Source organism: Mastomys coucha, unplaced genomic scaffold, assembly GCF_008632895.1.
Source record: "Mastomys coucha isolate ucsf_1 unplaced genomic scaffold, UCSF_Mcou_1 pScaffold15, whole genome shotgun sequence".
NCBI lineage: Eukaryota > Metazoa > Chordata > Mammalia > Rodentia > Muridae > Mastomys > Mastomys coucha.
In genome coordinates this window covers 31850853-31870722 of record NW_022196897.1, presented here as the reverse complement: position 1 = coordinate 31870722, position 19870 = coordinate 31850853, and the positions used below count along the sequence as shown (strand labels likewise).

General features: G+C 39.4%; 1 protein-coding gene and 1 long non-coding RNA gene across 9 annotated transcripts in view; one reads left to right on the top strand and one right to left on the bottom strand.

The window, feature by feature from the left end:
• The window catches only part of Arhgap15 (Rho GTPase activating protein 15), a 611414-nt gene that overhangs the window by 20544 nt on the left and 571000 nt on the right, over nucleotides 1–19870 (bottom strand). The gene's annotated exons all lie outside the window — the stretch shown is intronic.
• Nucleotides 1–19870, top strand: part of LOC116090136 — a 37441-nt gene that overhangs the window by 17195 nt on the left and 376 nt on the right. For 3 of the 4 annotated variants that reach the window (XR_004118572.1, XR_004118574.1, XR_004118575.1), the window contains 4 exons: nucleotides 12284–12465; nucleotides 13028–13118; nucleotides 15873–15933; nucleotides 19668–19747. This is a non-coding gene — a long non-coding RNA (uncharacterized LOC116090136). The remainder of the gene's footprint in view (nucleotides 1–12283; nucleotides 12466–13027; nucleotides 13119–15872; nucleotides 15934–19667; nucleotides 19748–19870) is intronic. The other variant, XR_004118573.1, reaches the window with a different exon arrangement.

Sequence of the window (19870 nt, the reverse complement as noted above, 5' to 3'; positions counted from 1 at the left end):
GAATTTGTTAACCTCTTATTTTTTCCTTATTTTGTAAGTGAAGGGAGCTACTTTGCTTCCCACTAAGGGTGCCTATACAAGGTCTTAGCAGTCTGTGTTTGGCAGAGGTATCTCCTTGTTTCAGAGTTCCTCTGAGTAGCTGATAATCAGTTGCAATTTGAGTATTATCATTCTTCATTCCATATTTTATTTTATTTTGTTTTCTAAGTGAAAATAATTTTTAATCCTTTCTATGGTGACTGGACTTTAATAGGAACCTGTAAGTTATCGGATGTCAGGATGTCATTAAAATAATACACTCCTAAAAATAAGGATGTAGGACTTAAACTGGTATTTGGTTTGAAACACAGAACATTTAAGGAAGCCATGATGGTGGGAAAGCAAACAACCATGATATGGGGAAAAAAGGGAACGAAGGTTTCCTTTGTATGAAGAATTAGTGATGTGAAAATGAAATAGCTGGTTCAAAACAGTCATGGATTCTTATCAACATGGATAACACAATCAAGTCAAAATAAAAATCACTAAAAATTGTAACTCCTTAGAATTGTACATATTTTAATACCTAATATAGACTTCCCTGATAAATCCTGGAAAGGTATTAGGAAACATTTAATAACTCGATATGTTACATCGAGTATAAAAGGCCCACATTCCCCATCAAAAGAAATATTTAGCAGGATGTTTGAGATTTCTGTACTAGATGACAGATTCAGTGACCTTTGAAGAATGGTTTGTGCTCCTGGACTAATGACCAAAGAATAGACATTCTTGAAAATTTGTGATATTATTTGAGATGAGGAAGGGTAATGTAGACTAAGATTTCTGCCCAATGTGCCTTGCACTTCTTGCCATTCTCTAGGATTTAGCCTCCATGGAGTTTGATAAACTGGAAAACCAGAGAAAATGCTTTTGATTTCAGCTATCCTTGTATTTGAATAGCAAAGAACAGTGCCTATGAGTAACATAATCGGTGGGTAGAGAGATAAGCCAGCTATACTCTTCTACTACAGTCCTCAAATGGATTTTCTGGGCAGGGAAGGGAGAGCTGAGACATCAGTGAGGTCTAGGATAGTCACAGTCCTGACTCCTTCATAGCCTTCTGCCTGGGTATAAAGACTGCTAGAAGTTTATAAAATTGGAGATAAGACACAGTCACATTCCTTTTCTTTCAGAAATATTCAGTGATTTAGCATGATTCTATGTCTGGTATATCAGGCATAGCTACGTTGAAATTACTATGTAATGTATCTAGGTAAATGTGGCCTAAGACAGTTTCATACTCTACTGCATTGCATTAAATCTGGGATCGGAAGTTGGGGATGACAGTTGAAAACTGCCGAGGTTGCAAACGCTAGACACTTTCTTCGCTGCTAACTTGCCTTGATGGAAGAATATAAATATCTTAAACACCAGGATGACCTATTTGGCCAAAGACCAAGATTTGTGTTTGGATAACAGTAATAGGTACTCAATAAATATTTCTTAAAATATTATATAAACAATATAAACAGATGCCCTCCTTGGGCATCCGAATGTACATAGCCATTCAGAATAGAAACAAATCCAGAAAAATCTAGAAGGTAGCCATCATTAATTTGGAAGAATGGGATCTGGAGTAAGAATTAGATTTAGTTATAGTATATAAGGTATGTTTTTGAACCAAGTCTTATACCTATCATGCATATTGACAAAATAGGAACATGGAGTAGAAACAGAGATTGCTATTTTTAAAAAGACTTAGGCATTCATATTTTTGTTATGTGTGAGTGCCTGCATGTATGTATGCACACCTCATGCATGCCTGGTGTTTGTGGAGGCCAGAAAAAGGCACTGGATTCTTGTAACTGGAGTTGTAGGCAGTTGTGAGCCACCATGTGAGTGCTCAGAACTGAGCACCTACAAGAGCAGCAAGCACTCTTAACCACCAAACCATCTATCCCTCTGGCCTCAAGGGCTAGAATATTTTTTGACTTTGATAAGTGGTTGAAATTATGCTGGGTGGGACTTTATAGTCTGAAAGTCAGCCCATCTTCCTTCTGTGACTAATCCTGTCATAATATCCTTCCTTCCTCAGTGAACAGATGACAATTATACCTTGTACATCCTACTCTCTATTACATACTCTCTCTGTGGAACATCGTCCACGATTGCTAGCTCCAGGTGTAGTGTAAGAAAGCTAACAATAAAATTAAGATTGGGGCTTTCTCATATACTATCTGTTTTGTAACAGTGAGTCAGTCAGTAGTAACAGGTACAGTACAGATGGGTCAATGGGCAAGAAGATAGTCCGATTGCCAAAAGTCTTAAAAACAGTGAATTGGGGTACTACACCTGTGGAGAAGAGCTCCTGTTTCACATGAGCATTTGCAAGTAATTGTGATCCTGGTAGTGATTACTAAGTACAAGTGAAAGTCCATAAACAATTGTTTATAAGGAAAGTAGCTAACATTCTAGGGAATGAGAGTTGACTGAAGGAGAGTGTCAACCATAGATACAGGCACACTGATAGCAATAAAGTTGAAAACACATGGATGTGATTGGGATAGAGTGATGTGGCTTAATGACAAAACAGCCAGGTAGCTGTAATGCTAGCAACATGCAAGAGGGCCTACGGAGCAGAGAAGGCGACCTGACTTACAGAGAGTCATGGAGATGAGTAACAGGATATAGCATACTCAGGATCAAGATAAATAGGAAGCTAATAACCTTCTCAGTGTTAGCACAATATATTTAACCACTGGATTTTAGTAACTTCTTGGTACTTGGGCTTCTTGAGTCCAGGCACCAGAGGCTAAATCTAAGAGTTGTCATCTAGGTAGATGTAATTGACTCAGACCAAGTAATTAGAAGAAGTAGGCTTAGTGTTACATAGTGAGAACAGGGAAGATATGTGTGGCTCTTACACAGGACTTCCTAACCCTACCCCTAATCCTATCCCTATGCATACCCCTCCCCCACCCCTAATCCTAACCCTACTCCTAACTCTAACCCTAACCCTAACCTTAACCCTAACCCTAACCCTAACCCTAATCCTAACCCTAACCCTAACCCTAATCCTAACCCTAACCCTAACCCTAATCCTACCCTAATAGGTATTAACCTGCTGTTTAGGTATAGTTCTGACTGTTACAGTTGAGATCCTAGTCTGGTCAATAGGATTTTGGACTTCCCATGAATGAAGGAGTGGGTTACTATACTGGGACAATCACCATGTTCTAAGGAGGCAATGGATGAGAGATAAAAGGACCCCAGGGTGCATGGCAGAGGGCTGAGATGATGGGGGAGCTCAGGCTAGGCTTCAGCTGCTTAGTCTGCAGTCCATCCTTCTAAAGCTTTCATTTCCAAGGTTTCCTTAGTAAGAGGTCATCCTGAGGGAGATGTTTATCAAATATTCATAAAGAATGGATAGGCATAGAGCAAAAGGTGAACTGTGCATGGCCTGTGATGAGCTGCCATCTCTGTTCATACCTACTCTGAGAAGTAGGTTTGTCTCCAAGCAGTGGTTCTCAAACTTTTACTGCTGCAACCCTTTAATATAGTTCCTCATTTTGCCGTGACCCCCAACCATAAAATTCTCATTGCTACTTTATACCTATACATTTGCTACTGTTAAAATCGCAATATAAATATCTGATATGCAGGATATCTGATATGTATTGGGGTCATTTGACACCCAAAGGGGTCATGATACACAGGTTGAGAACCTCTGGTCTTCAAGGAAAGCTCAGCTGTCTACACTCAGTCAGCAGATCAGCCATATAGTGTTTCCCTAGCTAAGGAGAGGTGATTCAACCCAAAGATTCTTGGAAGTAGCCTTTGACCAGTACATGAATGCAATGAGTACACAAAGGCCAAACTGTTTTGGATATAGGAAGGACTGTGGTAGCCAGGGGTTCCAAAGCCTCCACAGGTTGTCTGGGCTTTGTTGAGTTCATGTCACAGTTTGAGTTTTATCTCTTTCCCACTCTGTTCTATTCTCTTTCCATTGGCATAATAGACAGATATCGCTATGTCAAATACCCCTTGTGATAGTCACTATGAGCTCTAAGGAATCAGAGATATTCTAATAGAAAGGAAACTTGTGAAAGAAAAGACATGGACGTTCATGGACCATTCACTTCCACACTTATTCATGTTTTATGATGAGTAAAAACGGCACAAACATGGTATATCTATAAAGAAATTTATAGTTTCCGAACTTGTTCAGGTCACAATAGAGAAAACACATTCTCGATCCAGCTTGTCTGTTAGCATCGTCTACAGACCATTCAGAAGCATGTCAGTGTCTGGGGCTCATCCGCAGCAATTCTGCTGCAAATGGTCTGTAGTGAGCCTGATGTGTTTTAAAAGCTCTTAGTATGACTGTCATGTGCCTGAGGCTCAGGGGTGGGGAGAGTCATTGCTGAGGGAAAAGCGATAATATAATCTGGATGCAGAATCCACACTGCTCGTTCTCCAAGTGCTAAGCATGTGAGAGAAACATTTTAGCAGTTCGCTGAGCCTCAGACTCCACTTCAAAAGTGAAGGTAATGGCAAACATGACACCATGAAAATTTTTTGCAGGTTAAAATTTAAACCTTCCTGGAATCTCTCTGAAATGGATAGAAATGTTGCTCTCATCTAAAGGGCTTGCATTTGCTTCTGTGGACCATTTTGTAACAAGAAAAAGGAAACTGGGTCTCAGGAGGAGAGCTTTGACACAGTAACAAGATCTAGATACAGGCCTCTGAATGTCTAAAAATTCTCCCAGAAAAGCTTATGTGTAGCCCCCTTGGCTCACGGGCTTTTTGGTTAAATGATATGCCTGAAAGTGACACAGCTAATGAAGGAAAACCCAGACATAACTCTTACCATTCCTCCTGCTTTAAGAACTATTATTCATGCTGTTTTCATTTCTGTGAGTAGTTCTTATCTCAGTCTTGTCCATTAGTTATAAAATATAATAGGGATAAAATTGATTTTGAATTTTAAAACATGTTGTAATTATAATGTTGCTATGATTATTAAATGTTAAAATAATGACTCTTGTCCCATTAGAGCTACAGCATTTGATTTGCACTCTTTTAGTAAGGGTGAAACTCTATAGGTAACATAAGCTACTTTTGAGATGACACGAACTAAGCATAAATTAAACAATGTGACAGGAAGGCTGAAACAATGTAAGCAAGCTCTAAGGGAACCCTGTTAGTGAATTTGGAATAGCATAGTGCACTGTTGCCTACCACTGCTCTGTCTTGAGTAGGTGTCTTTTTTGTTTGTTTGTTTGTTTGTTTGTTTGTTTTCAAGACAGGGTTTCTCTGTGTAGCCTTGGCTGTCCTGTAACTCACTCTGTAGACCAGGCTGGCCTCAAACTCAGAAATCCGTCTGCCTCTGCCTCCCAAGTGCTGGGATTAAAGGCATGCGCCACCACCGCCACTACTGCCCAGCGAGTATGATGTCTTAATGTGGGATCATAATGGAGAAAAGAGTGGAGAGATGAGAAATGAAAGCATGGGGATCAGCATCATGGGATCGTAAGCAGTCATTCATAGTTTTCTTATGGCCTGGGAAGAATTCCATACTTATTGGAAGATAAGACCTTTAAGTGTTCCTTGCTTGCCAGGAGACAAATATTCTAGAAGCCAAGTATTCATGGGAAGAGTTACCCGTTCTTTAGATTGAAGGCTACTTCAGGGAGAGTGTGCATTGCACTTGAGCAAGTGTGCTGCCGACTTCCCACTGCCAGACTTTAGGGTAAGCTCTCTTGACAGCTCCCTGATTTCTTTAACACAGCAAATCTTTAATCAGCCTAGATATGTTAAAATGTGATTTTTTTTTTTTACAGTGAATTGACCTGAGTGGAGTACTTGAGTTGAAATGTGTATTTTTTTTCCCCTCAAAAGCTGACTTGTAGGGAGGAAAAAAAAATCAGATATTCTATGATATACTTTGCCTTAGTGACAAGATGTTTGGGAGGAAATCATCCAAGCTTGAAATAAAATCTTTATTGAAAGTAATTCTACATTCATGCCAGTCAGATGCATTGTCAGATTAGAGCAGCTATCCCAGGGGAGACTGCGGTATGTGCACCAGGCAGAGTTGGTTATTTGGCTCTCCTGTCATTTCTGAACTTTCTGACAATGGCTGAAGCATTCACAACCGCTAAAACTCTGTTTTCATCTTTATTTTGAGAGAAAGTTAATACACTTTACCTTAACTATGCCAAATGTACTGGAAAATAACCCAGTAATAAGATATACCCCACCTACTGAATAGTATGTGTGTGGAGGGAGCATTTAGCTGTGCGTTTTAAGGAAACAAACACAAGCAGAAAATGACTGAAAGATGTTGTGATTATTTTTCTGCTTGAACTTTAAGATTTCCTTGGCAAAGCTTCCCATGTGCTGCTTTACAGTTACCATGTGCACAGAACCAGGGGCCACCAATGGCTTTCACTCGGAGCTCCTCCAAATGGCAGGACAGCCTTTATTTTTCCTATTAGGATAAGTCAGATATAAACATTATTTGCAAAAAAAAAAAAAAGAAAAAAAAAAGGCACAGGTGTGCCAGGTAACATTTATTTCTACTTAGAAATGAGTAACAGCTTACATGTCTCTTTTGAAAAGGTTTCAGAATTGCACATTTTTTATTGGATATAATGGATACCAAAAGACACGAAATATACATGATTTAAAATTATAATTATATTCTGATTCATTTCAAAGCTAATACCTTGTTGTGGTTGCAGAAGGCTGGAAAAGACACACCTCCAGTGGGTGGTTGAGAATAATAACATTGATTTGAAAATTCACATCTTAATTTAATTGCTTTCCTTGCTTGAATATATAAAAGTGGCTTCTTTCATGTCACCAGTGAACAGAAAAAAAGGACTGAATTGGGTTTCAAATCAACTCAAGTTTAAGGATAGAAAAGATAAGTTTACATTGTGTGGTGGGAAGTCACAGCATAGCCCATTGGATGAAATCTTGCCATAAAACAAGTAACATGATCTGAGATCATAATTCCCACCTTTGAAATTCATTGATTACTTTACATTTGAAAGCTTTATTTTTAAGTTAACAAAAGATCACAGATATCCTCCAGTAGGTGAATAGATGAAAAATATAATATATTTATGCAATAAAATATAAATCAGTGGCAAGAAGAAATGAGTTCTGAAAGCTCATAAATCCTTGGGGAGTTTGTGATGCTGCTGCCAAGTGAAAGAGACAATGACCCCAGTACCAGATTGTATTAGTTTGTTTTCTATTGCTAAGATAAACACCAGGACTACAAAGCTGCTTGAGGAGGAAAGGGTTTATTTGGTTTACATAACCCAGGTCACACTCCATCACTAAGGGGAGGTAGGACAAGAACTGAAGGCAGGAACTGCAGCAAAGAACCTGGAGGACTGAGTGCTCACATAACTTGTTTAGCCTACTTTCCTATACACCCCAGGAGCCCCTGCCCAGATGTGGCACCACACCCATTGACCTGAGCCTTCCCACATCAATTCTTAGTTAAGAAAATGACCAACCATCTTGCTTGTCCCCAGGCCAATTTGATGGAGGTATTTTCTCAATTTAAGTTCCCTCTTTGCGTACGACTCTAGTTTTGTGAGTCTGAGATAAAGCCAACCAGAATGCTGACACTCTGTAAAATCCAAAATTATGGAAGAAGAAAAGATCAGTTATCAACTAGAACTTCAGTTAAAAGAGAGAATAGTTGAGAAATAGGAATGTTTTAATGGAAGTGAAAATATTTTATATGATACTACGGTGGACGTATATACCATTATCCATTTGCTAAACTCCATAGACCCAGTGAATTCTAAAGTGAATTATGGACTTTAGTTGACAGTGGTTTAATATTGGCCTCATCTGCTAGAATAGGATGCCTATAGTAGGAACAGGAGAAAGTATGCCAGTGTGTGACCCAAAAGGAATGTGAGTGTATGGGGATACTCTATACTAGATGCTCCCATTTCTTTGCAAAACTAAATATGTTCAGAAAAATAAAATGTTGTCTTTTAGAAAGAAAAAAGATGGTCTTGAAGGCAGGCTACATCCATTTGGGGTCAGAGGGTGTTTGCCCACTTGCCTAACTTTATGTTACACTTGAGCCATTTGACCCTACCTTGCTGCCATATTTGGGGCCTCACCTATGCTTGGCTCCATGCCCCAAACCATGTTTAAGTATGGCTCTACGAGGAAGTATTTAGAAACCGTATTCTGAACATTTCGTTATTTGCATTCTTGGCATTTAAACATTCAAATTGTATTACATTGTTGTTGACATGTTTTATTTTTATCTCTATTCCATGCACATATGTTTTATCTTTCTCAATGAGCTTGTTTATGTGCTGTATTACCTTCAACTTCCCTCCTAGATTTGGGTGCAGGAAAAAGTTGGGGCATTCCATACATTATTGTTGTTAGAGCATTTGCTTTATGTATGCGGGTGGAGGTTTTTCTCCAGCTCTGCGCTGCCTTTGCTCTAACAGAAAGGACCTGGACGGAACCAAATATTTTTTTCTCTATGTAGAAGAACAAATCCAGCCATAGATAAGCTTTTTATATTTTTCTCAAGTCTAGATGAGAAAGCCAGGTCCATTGAGGTGAGCTGTTGGGTTCTTGTCATGCCATTCATTTTTGCCTGCCTCTTTTTGTCTTCTATTTTTCATTCTTTCTGAAAACACATTACTGTGCATAACTTACTTTTGATGTGCAACAATATAATGTAATATTTAGGGAATTTTTATTTTGAGGAAAAAGGGAACTTGGTAAATGTAAAAATATCACTGTTGGACACCTTATTCTCAAAATTTTTATGAGTTAGTATAAAATTACATTAATGTTAAAGTGCCATTTATAGAACACAGGTTTGTTTCCAAATGACTTAGTTTCTTATTGAAGGTGTTAAAATAATATAAAAGAGAACTGTCTAGGTTCAAAAGGTGAATGGTTATACATCAAGTGAGAACACACCAAAGAGAGTCTCAAACGACCCATTTCAGACCTATGGGCTGCTTGAGCAGTGACTCCAGAGAGCAGCTAACCCAGAATGTGGAGAAACACAGGAAGGCACTGAGGCTTAGCCTTCTCAGTGTGGGCCACTGAAGTGGGAGACCTGCTTCACAAGAACACAGAAAGCTTGGTTTTTTTTCTCTTCTGTCTCCATGTTTCATTACCAGAGTGACCATGGGCATTCATTTGACCTCGGCCTCAGCTTCCTCATTTGCAATATAAGCCAGCTGGCCTAGGAGATCTCTTATTTCTTTGTGCTAGAAATTTGGTTTTCAACAAATCAAAACAGTTTCTTTTCCCTCCAAACTTGAAGTAGTTTGTAAGGAAGCCAGACAAGCTTAGAAACACACTGCCTGCATGATCATCTATTGCAAAAGAAGTTAAACTTGCAATAGTTTCTTGCATACATGTGTACAATATAAATGATTGTTTATCCATAACTCACTATATGGAATAAAATATGTACTCATTTTAAAAATAAAGCATGAAATAGTAAGCCAGAGACTAAGGATTAAAAGAGAATAACAGACAGGAACCTCCTGTTGTCTTGGAGACAGTTTGTTCTTTAGAGTGCCTAACAGTGAATGGCTTTGGATGAACTGGCCTGCTGTAGCAGAGGTTGACCCATGGGTGTACATCATCTGCCTCAGGGTGGCTGCTTGTTCTCTGGGTAAGGACTCTGAGGTAGAAACCACTGAGTGGAAAGAGGAAATGATTGACCAATAATGTGTATATGGGCTTAAAAATAGAAAATGGTCATCTATGTACTAAAGCCATGGCATTCACTGCAAAAGCAGTTTAGAAATGAAACATTACATCTTCAGCAGCATTGAGTGGTATTATATCTCACAGGTGGTCAGGAATCTGGGAACTTGAGAGACAAGCTACTGGTCCTGGTGGGATGGATGGGTATTGACTCATGTTAACCTGAAGTGATGGTTAACCTTCCACAAAGAGGGAAACATTATTGATGGGTAGAACTACCAAAGTAGGCAAATATTTAGGCATTCCTAAAACATATTTATGAAATATTAGGAGCAGTTCATGCTCATAAATATTTGAAGTAGAATTTTAGAATATTTATATACATGGTGTATCTCATGGATCCTTGCAGATTAGCACCTGTTTCTTTTTGACAAAACAACTGTGCAATCTTGGAAACATGTAATTTTAAAGCCCCGTTCCCAGGAGATGAACATTTCCTCCCAATACATTTTTTTTTTCCGTTTTTATTACTCAAGCCTCTTTATCGTCACACACGCATATGGAGGAACACAGTGTTGAAAGGACAAATAGTCTCTCTGTGGTTAAAACGATATGCTGGGGCTTAGTGGATAAAGTACTTACTACACAAGCCAGCTAATGTGGCATGGGCAGTGGTGAGGGACAGATTCTGCCTCAAAACAGGAGAGCAAGGACTGACTTCTAAAGTTCTCCTCTAACTTCTTCATGTATGCTATGGTGCACACACTTGTGCTTGTGCAAGTACACACACACACACACACACACACATGTACACACACACACACACAGACACACAGAATTGATCTTCTAATATCAGCTACTAAGTGATGATTCTACTTGGTTACAGATAGAGGAGAGATGTATAAAGCTGGTGAGGAGAAGAGGGTCAGTGGAGTCTCTATTTTGTGCTTATACTTTTGTATCTTGCGTGGCGCCTCACTGCAGTGCCTGACATGGTAGGATTACTAATATCACAACACTCCTGATTTATAGCTGCTCAATTAGGTTAACCAGCTTGACTCATTTCAGTTGGATAAGAAAATCCGTGTTGAATCTTGCTAAGCAGTGAACACAAACTCATGCTCATTATTACTTATGGAATTTTTCTTTATGGATGAAGTGTTTCTCAGCCAAGTAGCGGCAGTCACCCAGCTGATGACCATAAGGAAAGGCAGACACTGTCAGTAGAATAAGATCCTCAGCCAAGTGTTTATGTTGGATACATATACAATACAGAACTGTTCATAACTAATGAGACAGAGTGGCCTCCCAAAGTCTCTTCCTTTGTATTATTTCTTGCCACCCATGTGTTGAGCAAAATTTTCTCAGGACTCAAGCCCCATAGAACTGGCAAGTTCTGCTTCATTGCAAGCTGGATTTATTCTTTCTGTGTCCAAGTGAACATCATACATCAAGTATCTGTGAGGTAGCTCTGAGAACAATTGTGACCCAACTGTTTAATGCATCGCTTTAACTCTCTACATGATGAACTCATGTAGAGAATATTTTAAACAGTGAAATGATCAGGATTTGTCAATATTTTAAAACATTATTCATAGTTTTTTGGGGGGATTATATCCATCCAATTCTATGGGTTCTTTGTATTCTCAAAAAGCACCTTTTTCTTTCTTAAATCATCTCCCACTACAGGCAAGGAAAGACCTAAATCTTTTCTACCTAGAACTTTACTTTCTTTCGTCTCTACACTCCAGCTTGGGTTGGTTTAGCTTTTCTTTAACCTGCAGTCTGGAATTTTCTTCTCTGGTGGCTGAAAGAATGTCTATAGGCCTTTAAAATGTGCTGTCAGCGCATTCAATACCAAGCTAAAATATCTGTGCAGACACTGGGGCAGGAGATCAGCTCATCTGGGTCTAGAAGCCAAATTCTTCTACTGTTCCCTGTGCTCAAAGCCTACTCGCAGCCTCTTCTTGCTATTCTTTCCTTCTTTGTCTCTTCGTTTCAAACCAGATACCCCTTGTCTCTGTACCCTGAGCTCTGAGGCAGCCTCTCCTTTTCCCAGTCTCAGCTCACTTAACCCCTGCCTGGGTCAGAGCCCCAGGCCCCTTGCTTTCCTGGCAGGAGAATAAAGACAGCTGGCAGCAGGAAAGTCTGTGGAGGAGAATATGAGCACAGCCGTGGTTCTGGCTGCCCGAGAACTCCCTCTGTCAGGGACCGGCATGGGCTTCCCACACTTGCTCATGGACAGATGTTTTCAATTATTATCCCTGACAAGCCTTCAGGCCAGGTTCCATTCTGATTGGCTGTCTCTGGACTCCAAGGAGAATAAAGGAAACTGAGGCTAGGACACCAAACCCCTCAGTCATCGCTTTAATCATGTTTCTCTGTGGCAACTGGTTGAGTTGGACACTTCTCCCAGCACTGGAACCTTTTTGTAAACAGAGACTCGATTTCCTTTGAAACCTTTCTTTCATTCTGGTTTTAAGTTTTCTGCCAATAGTTCTTCTGTCATTACAAGGGAGTGAGACATTTGTCATTTCTTAACCAATCCTTCCCTTTTGTTGTTCTTCCAGAACGTTGAGTACATACCAGAAGACAGTGGTATTCTGTAACTTAGAGGAATGGAGCTTGAAAGTATTGGACCTCTAGACTTGTCTGTACATAATCTTCTGCAAAAACAACCTACGTGTGATCTGGGAAGGAGCCTATTGGCCAATGTTTCCACTCACTCTAACAGCAAGATTCCCTCCCTGAAGTCAGCAACCACTTTCCAGATCAGATTTGCATGAATCGTTTTGCCAGGGCCACATGAGACACTGCTCTAGCACTGCTAACAGAGTTCGCCGTCTATTTCCACAATAGACACACACAAGAACAATAATGGTTGTACTTGCCCTGATTCCCTCCACCCCCCCCGTGAATTATTGACTTTGATGTGGCTGTGACCAAAGTATGTGACTGAACAACTTAATGAAAGAGGGGTTAATTTTGATTCAGGATTTCAGAGGGTTCAGTCTATGGTCATTTGGCTTCATGAACAGTGGGAGAACATTACAGTGGTGGCTTTCTATGGATGAGGTGGGAGACAGAAGGTGGTAGTGGGGAGCATACACCAGGGAAGAGGTGAAGTATAACATTTAAGAACACCTCTCCCCAATGAAGTTGGGCCCCAGTGCCCAAAGTTTCCTCTTGAGATTACTTCTTGAGATTGGGATGGAAACTAAGCATTTGACCCACAGGGGTAATTCTATAGAAAAGCCATAAAATCCTCATTGCCTTCCTTTCTTTATTTTGCTTTTCTTCCTTCCTTTTATAAGGGTCTCCCGTGATCAATTCATCTTTCTCTGACAATGTGGTGACAACATTTGCAATAGGGAGGACCTGAGACGTGGCTTTCAGAGACCTCAGGTGGGTCTTTCCTCCATACTTTCTTACTCTTCTATGGGCTTCTATCTTTGGTACCATTTGGCCTCACTTGCCCTGCCTCTGTGAAGCTTCCTAAATTCATTTTTTCTTCCCATTTAAAAAAAATGTCATATATCTGGTTAGAAAGAAATATTTTCAAGATGCTCCAGTGTTTTTACATATTATGTTTTTTGATGTTCTGAAATTTGTTTTGTGTGTGGTCCTTGCTCTTGTACCCAAACTGCCTTATTTCAGCTGCCATTTAAAAAACAATAGCAGCAGACATGCAAGGCTCTATATTTAGTGAGACAAATTAAAATCTATAGCATTAGCCACTAAAGACCCGTCTCTCCATCTTACTTCTAAAAATGTGTCCTTGACTTTCGATCTCAATTCTTTATTTTAAGCCTACTGATAGAATTTTATAGGATGTTAATTCATCCTTTTCAAAAAAGGCACATGAGGGTTAAAACATATGTTTCCTTCTTCACTCTGAAAAAAAAATCATTCCAATCTTTTTGGGGGATCACATATAGCTCTTAAGCAGCTGAAGCTAAAAAACATCAGAGTTGGCATGACTTCAGTTATCACCGAGTCGCGAAGATCAAGCCAAATTTTTGAAGTAAATGGTTGAACATTTTAAAAATAAAAGACATTAAAATGCTCTTTCTGAGTGTGCTCGGTAAGAGACTTTAAAATATTTTCTTTAGGTCAGTTTTATTTTACTTGCTTCTTGGTAAAAATTTTAACAAAATCTAATAGTCCTTACTGACAGTGTCTGTTAACGCCCAACCAGGGCCCAAGTGGTCACTAGTAGCCTGAGAGGCTTTTACTGTTTGTCCACAGGTCACTCCTGGTCAAGGCTAGTCCTTTTATAATTCTGTCATCATTTGGTTTAGTGATTTGGGATAGGACAAATGTGGAGAAAGGATGAGTGAGAAGATGTTGCTACACTATCTCAGAATGTGTAGGTTGATAGGAATGTGGTAGGTTGATTGTAGTTGCTAAATCCTTGCCTGTCCTTTTTTCTTTTAATAAATTATTTAGAACCATAATATTTTGAAAAATGAGAAGGATTATTTCAGTATTGGGGAAGCAACAAGCAGTTGAAGTCAGTATTCAAATACGAAACTCCAGCCCTCAAACTGAAAGCCGAGTGGCTTCTGCACTTATCATTTCCTGAATGGTTTCCTTTTACAGCATTAAATAGCTTTGCATTACTGACAGTCTGGGGCCCCATTTATCTTGTAACAAGACAGGAACTGCCCGATGTTACTTGGGACTAGATCAATTGACAGACCTGGCAGATAGTTGACATTGTGCTTGTTATCACTACAACACTGCTTCAAGATGTAAATACCTGAAATGATATCAACGGCTTGGTGGGAAAATTACTTCTTACTCTACAGTTCTTTCACGAGTCTGTACACTGCAATTTCAAGACTCCAATTCCCAATGAAATCCTCCAGTCGAATATTTCAGTTGAGGACTATACATGAACAATAGCTCAAGGGAACTGCTTCTCTGGTAAAGATTCAATCTTAACCTGCCACAGGATGTCAGGAGGTAGATTTTGACATATCTGTGCTTACTAATATGCAGTCTAACTGTGGTACTCAGGTGGAGCCACACATACATGAATAACTCAATAGACTATCTGTAGATTGGTTTAGGTATGTTAGTCCGATGTAAAGTTATAGATTCAAGTTATAGATTCAAGTGTAACAAGGAAAATGTCATTTTAATAGCTGACTGCAAGATTCCATTTAGGTGTGAGAGTTATCTGTTTTTCTTTCTTGCTTAGCAAAACATTTTGATGGACATTTTAGTTGGAAAAACATAATCCTTAGAACACAGTCAGAAAAACAAGAACCAAAATTTCTATATATAAAATAGACTTCCTATGGCTGTGTTCTGAGAGATTATAATCTGAGAGTAGAGTATGGGCTGAGTGTCATGGTGACATTAGAGGCCAAGTAGAAATGCTACCGAAATCCCAAGAGGAGGAAGGAGAAGGAAAGGGGGCTCTTGGCATCAGGGATGCCTACTGGGTCTCTCCACAGTGGAAATTATTTGCTGGACTGGATGCTGGGACAGCTTCCCTTTCATGGTGATGTTTTGGTAAAGTTCTGGCAGTGCTTTGGCCTGCAATGAAATGCTGGAAATCAAGGCAGAGGAACTGTGGAGATCAGGGACGCCCCTGTAGGAAGGCATGGGTAGTTGACAGCCAAGCAGCTCCAGGAATGGCTACAGGAAACCCTTCACCATTATTTCAGAGATGCTGAATGCCTGATTTTGTCAGAGTAGATGGATGGACACATTTTACTTTATTTTTAAGGTAAAGAAGACAGCGCCCAGGGTTTCGGGTGCTGTATCTTTTCTGCCTCAGGTATGCTTGGAGATCCTGTCAGGCCAGTCATCCCAAGATGCAGCAAATGTGAGCTAGCTATCTGTAGTCAGTTCACACATGTGGAGCTTCTGCTGTGATTTTGCCTTTCCTTTCACCACCAGGATCAGAATCTAGTCCTGGATCCCAGTTAGATTGCTCAAGAGCTAGAGTCTCACGCGGAAATTTTGCTAGCTCCTTTTCCAAAGTGATAGTCTTTTTCTGTCCTCTCAAGTATACCGGCGCTGGTCTTGTTGCCCATCCCCATACACAGAGCCTTCCAAGATATGGATGCTTATAGGTGGGTTTGCTTACCATCATATAGGTCCATCTATGCTTAAAATTTATCCATTTCTTTCTGTGTTTACAAGGTGAAATCCCAGTTCCTTAATACAACATGTATTCTTCGCCTGACAGCCGACTTTCTTTCTGGTAACGTTTATTTAGTATTCTTCATGATTATTAGACAAAACATTCCTTTTACTCCCAGTGAGTAGACCTGTCCACATACTGCTATAGATCTTATTTTGGGGGAGGTATAGTGGGGCGAATGGATTTGAACTAAAGAATGGGCCTAACTAGCCTCTTTATTGGCACTTAATCTTCAGATTAAGAATATTATTGAGTAGAAGATGTTTCTTCAGTGGGAATGAAAAGTAGATAAAAGCACAATGAGGTAAATATGAAAAACAATATATAAAAATACCTTATTAGAAATTGTCAAAGAATAAACAAAACCATATCAATAAAGATCTGAAAAAGCTCAGAATAAAATTGAATTTATGCTCTTCATGAAGCACATGTGATTTGTGTTGAATTAGCAATTTAGATCATGAATAAAAAGGGATTTAACCAAAGGACACTACTGAGTTTACTCAGAAATCATTTCTTCCTCATCCAAAGTAATTCTTAAAATGTTGTCATCATGAAAATTTGACTTTCCAAAACAAACAGTAAGTGATATCCAATACCCTCCTGGATGACAGCTCTCACTCACCTGTAAGAACTTTAGCTTTCGGCTGCTGATGAGTACTGTAGTGCCTCAAGACAACACCGAACTGTGCGTGGATTTCCCTAACCTTGGGGTAAGATGATACATGTTGCTCATGTTGTTTATTTTTACAGAGAACTGTGCATGGATTCCCCTAAACCTTGAGGAAGATGATACATGTTACCCATGTGCTTTATTTTCCAGGACTCTGATTCTGAAAACAGTAGTGTAGTAACATGTATATTGCAAAGAAAGAAAAGTCATGAGAGCACCGCAAAGGCAGAGACTACTGCCCTTTCACATGGTTGTCTAGTCAACAAACACTCTGAAGGTCCTTTTAGATTCTGCCTGATTCACAGTGTAGTTTAGAACTGCCAAGCAAATTTCTCTCATGTTCTTCTTAGAGACGCACATACAGCCTAAGACTTAAGACTAATAATGGGTTTAGGGCATCACCCAAGCATGCATCCTCCATGTTCTACCATTTTCTTTTCATGTCACTTTGCCCAGTGTGCCGTGCCAACTTTACAGCAACAAGGTCACAATTCTGGTTATGGAGTTTTGAGCATATCAGTTATGGATACTTGTTTAAGAAATCTAAGTAAAAATGTGAAATTTGTGGCTGAATATTAAGAGCTGGGAAAGCCAGGCAGAAAAGAGTGCAGAAAGGTTCCTGACAGGTGGCAGAGACCCTTTTGGCTGATTGTACATCCCTGCTCTCTGTTTCCCTTGTAAAATAGCTGACCAATGCCCACAAAGCATTCGATGTTCTCAGCTAGTTAATGACTTTCAACTGTGCACATCTGTTCCCACTAGAGGGAGGTCCCAGGAGAGAGTCCCAAACAAGTTTATGCCATTTGTACTTATTATTGTAATTATGTAATTTAATTATCTATTATGTAAGCTGGTGGAATATGGGAGTAAAAAAGGGAGAGAACTGCTTTAGAAACACTTTCTTTGGAGAAAAGATAAATTCTATTTTATCTAAAATTATCAAGGATTTTCTCTGAAGATGGAGTTAGGTATGGCTGAAGTTGCAAAAGTCTTTCTCCCACCCCCCAAGTCCATTACAGTTGATATTACTTGATCTTTTCTGTTTTCCTATCCACATGTCCTTTTTCATGTCAGCAGCATCTAGTTATCATTTCCTAAGGGCTTCCCAGTGCAAGGCACACTGTAAAATGATTGCTTGTATTATTTCATTTGATATACATGATAATTATCAATTTTTGAAAATTTACATTATGTGCTTGATACTATGCTGGGCACATTATGGGTACATTAGCCAGGTAGAAGGAATGGTAGCCTGGTGTATGCTCACAACTAAGAAGTAAAACTTCTGACACTGAGACCCGCATTACTTCATTCTGAAGTCTTATCCCCTATGAACTATGCTGACGTTTATGGACTGTCCACAGTAATTTTGTGTCTCAGCACAGAGTTCAATGTATGCTTTACTACAGGTGTTCTTTTCTGTCATGTGGGTGAGGGAGCACACAGTTAGATGAATATTACTTTTTTTCTGTTTTGGTAAAACAGTGTCAGCTTGCTAGAACATGGAAGATATAGGCAACTTTCCCTACCTATAGATACCAGTGCTTCTTAATGAGCATTAGCCTCTGCTTACTACTATTGATTGGACTATTATTTCTACCAAAGATAGAGAGTTGTTGGGGGAGGGAATCATAGCAATATTTTACAATAGTAGACTGGTAGATTTTTTTCCTTGGCATCCAGTCATTATCCTTCTTCCCTCTAATGAAGTCATGTTTGGGAGAAATCATTTCCTTCCCACTCCCAGTCTTTGTGTTTGAGTGAAGTTAACCCAGGGTGGGCCTGTGCTCCAAACCCAGCTAATGAGAGCCATGCATTCTTTTGCTGTAGAGAATGGATCAGGAACAAATAAGACAAGGGACACAAGCCAGACCAAGGAGAATGATTCCTGGAAGGTTCTCTTCCTACAGTAAAAGAGCAGCTTACCTCCCCCCAAGGATTTGAAGTTGACATGATACAATCCTGGCACTGCCATGTTGCTGCCAGGAAAATTAAAGATTCCTGTGTTAAAACAAAGTTAACCCAGTGGTGAACAGAGTTGAGGGATGGGAAGAGAAGTCTTGTCAATATCCTTTGGCATTAGCTCTAATGCTCAGAGTTCTAGCTAATCATGAAACTTTCATTTATATAGCTCAGTAGATTCATATGACTTCATATGGTATGTAATGTAACTGAATGTTGATCTAGAATGGTAGCTTGTAAATATGAATAGAAGGAAAGAAAATCACATCAAAGCAAAGCAAAGTTGTACATAACAGCACCTGTGCTTCGTAGCTTTACATTGTTCCTTACATTAAAAGAAGATTCACTAAACCTTTTTTAGTGCTAAATAAAAGGGATTGATTAAAAGAGAGGATACATAACATTTAATATTTCAGGATCTGTATTCCCTAGGAACCTTCAGATAAAGTCAGAGAATTCAGAAGGAATGCCCCCATGATGTTTTTTAAATGATTTTTAAAAATCAAGACTTCTTCAAGGAATATTTTCTTCCTGTTCTCTTGCAAAACACACATGCTTCTACACAGGATGAGAAATCCATTCAGGTACAATCTAACTTGCAATCAAGAACTACTCAAATAGGACCTTTATCATCAACACAGCATATCCCAAAATCTCTTTGTAAAATAAATCAAATTATATGAGCTAATTGATTCCAGGCAGCATCGGCAACTGCAGGTGGAGATGGAATAACAGGATGTTTATTAATGAAGAACTATTAATCAAAATTGACAATACCAATTTCTGTTTGTTGCATTCGAAAGATTCCTGCAGAGGTTGTAGATACATTTGTTGAAATTTTAAATATAGTTTTGAAAAGAGGCTGTATTAATACATGGGAATTTTAGCTGAGGATTTGGGCCACTGATGTTTTAATGGTGAAAAGATACTCCTAAATGCAATTTGACAAGCAATGCCAAAGATGCCAGTGGTAATTAATTAGTACTTAATTGAGACCACAGAACAACAGGACGTAGGAATCAGTACTCAGTGCCATTTTCCCCTCAGGCCCCAACTCAGGAGGGTCAACAGTGTGGCTGCAAGCTGAAGGTCAGTAAGTAGATTGGAAGAACACATTGACACGGGACATTTCATGATGGATCTCCCCCACCTTTTGCAGATGCCTCTGGCTACCACTGACAAGAAGAGGACTGTGAATTGTCTGAGGGAAATTTATTGCTCAGGCACATCTAAACTGAGGTAGGCTCTACCCTCACATCCGGCACTACAAAGGATACTTCAGGAAGATGCAAGCTCAAATGTTAGTGAGCACAAAGGTCGGCTGACATAAATGTACATGGATTTAGAATGGAGAAATTTTTA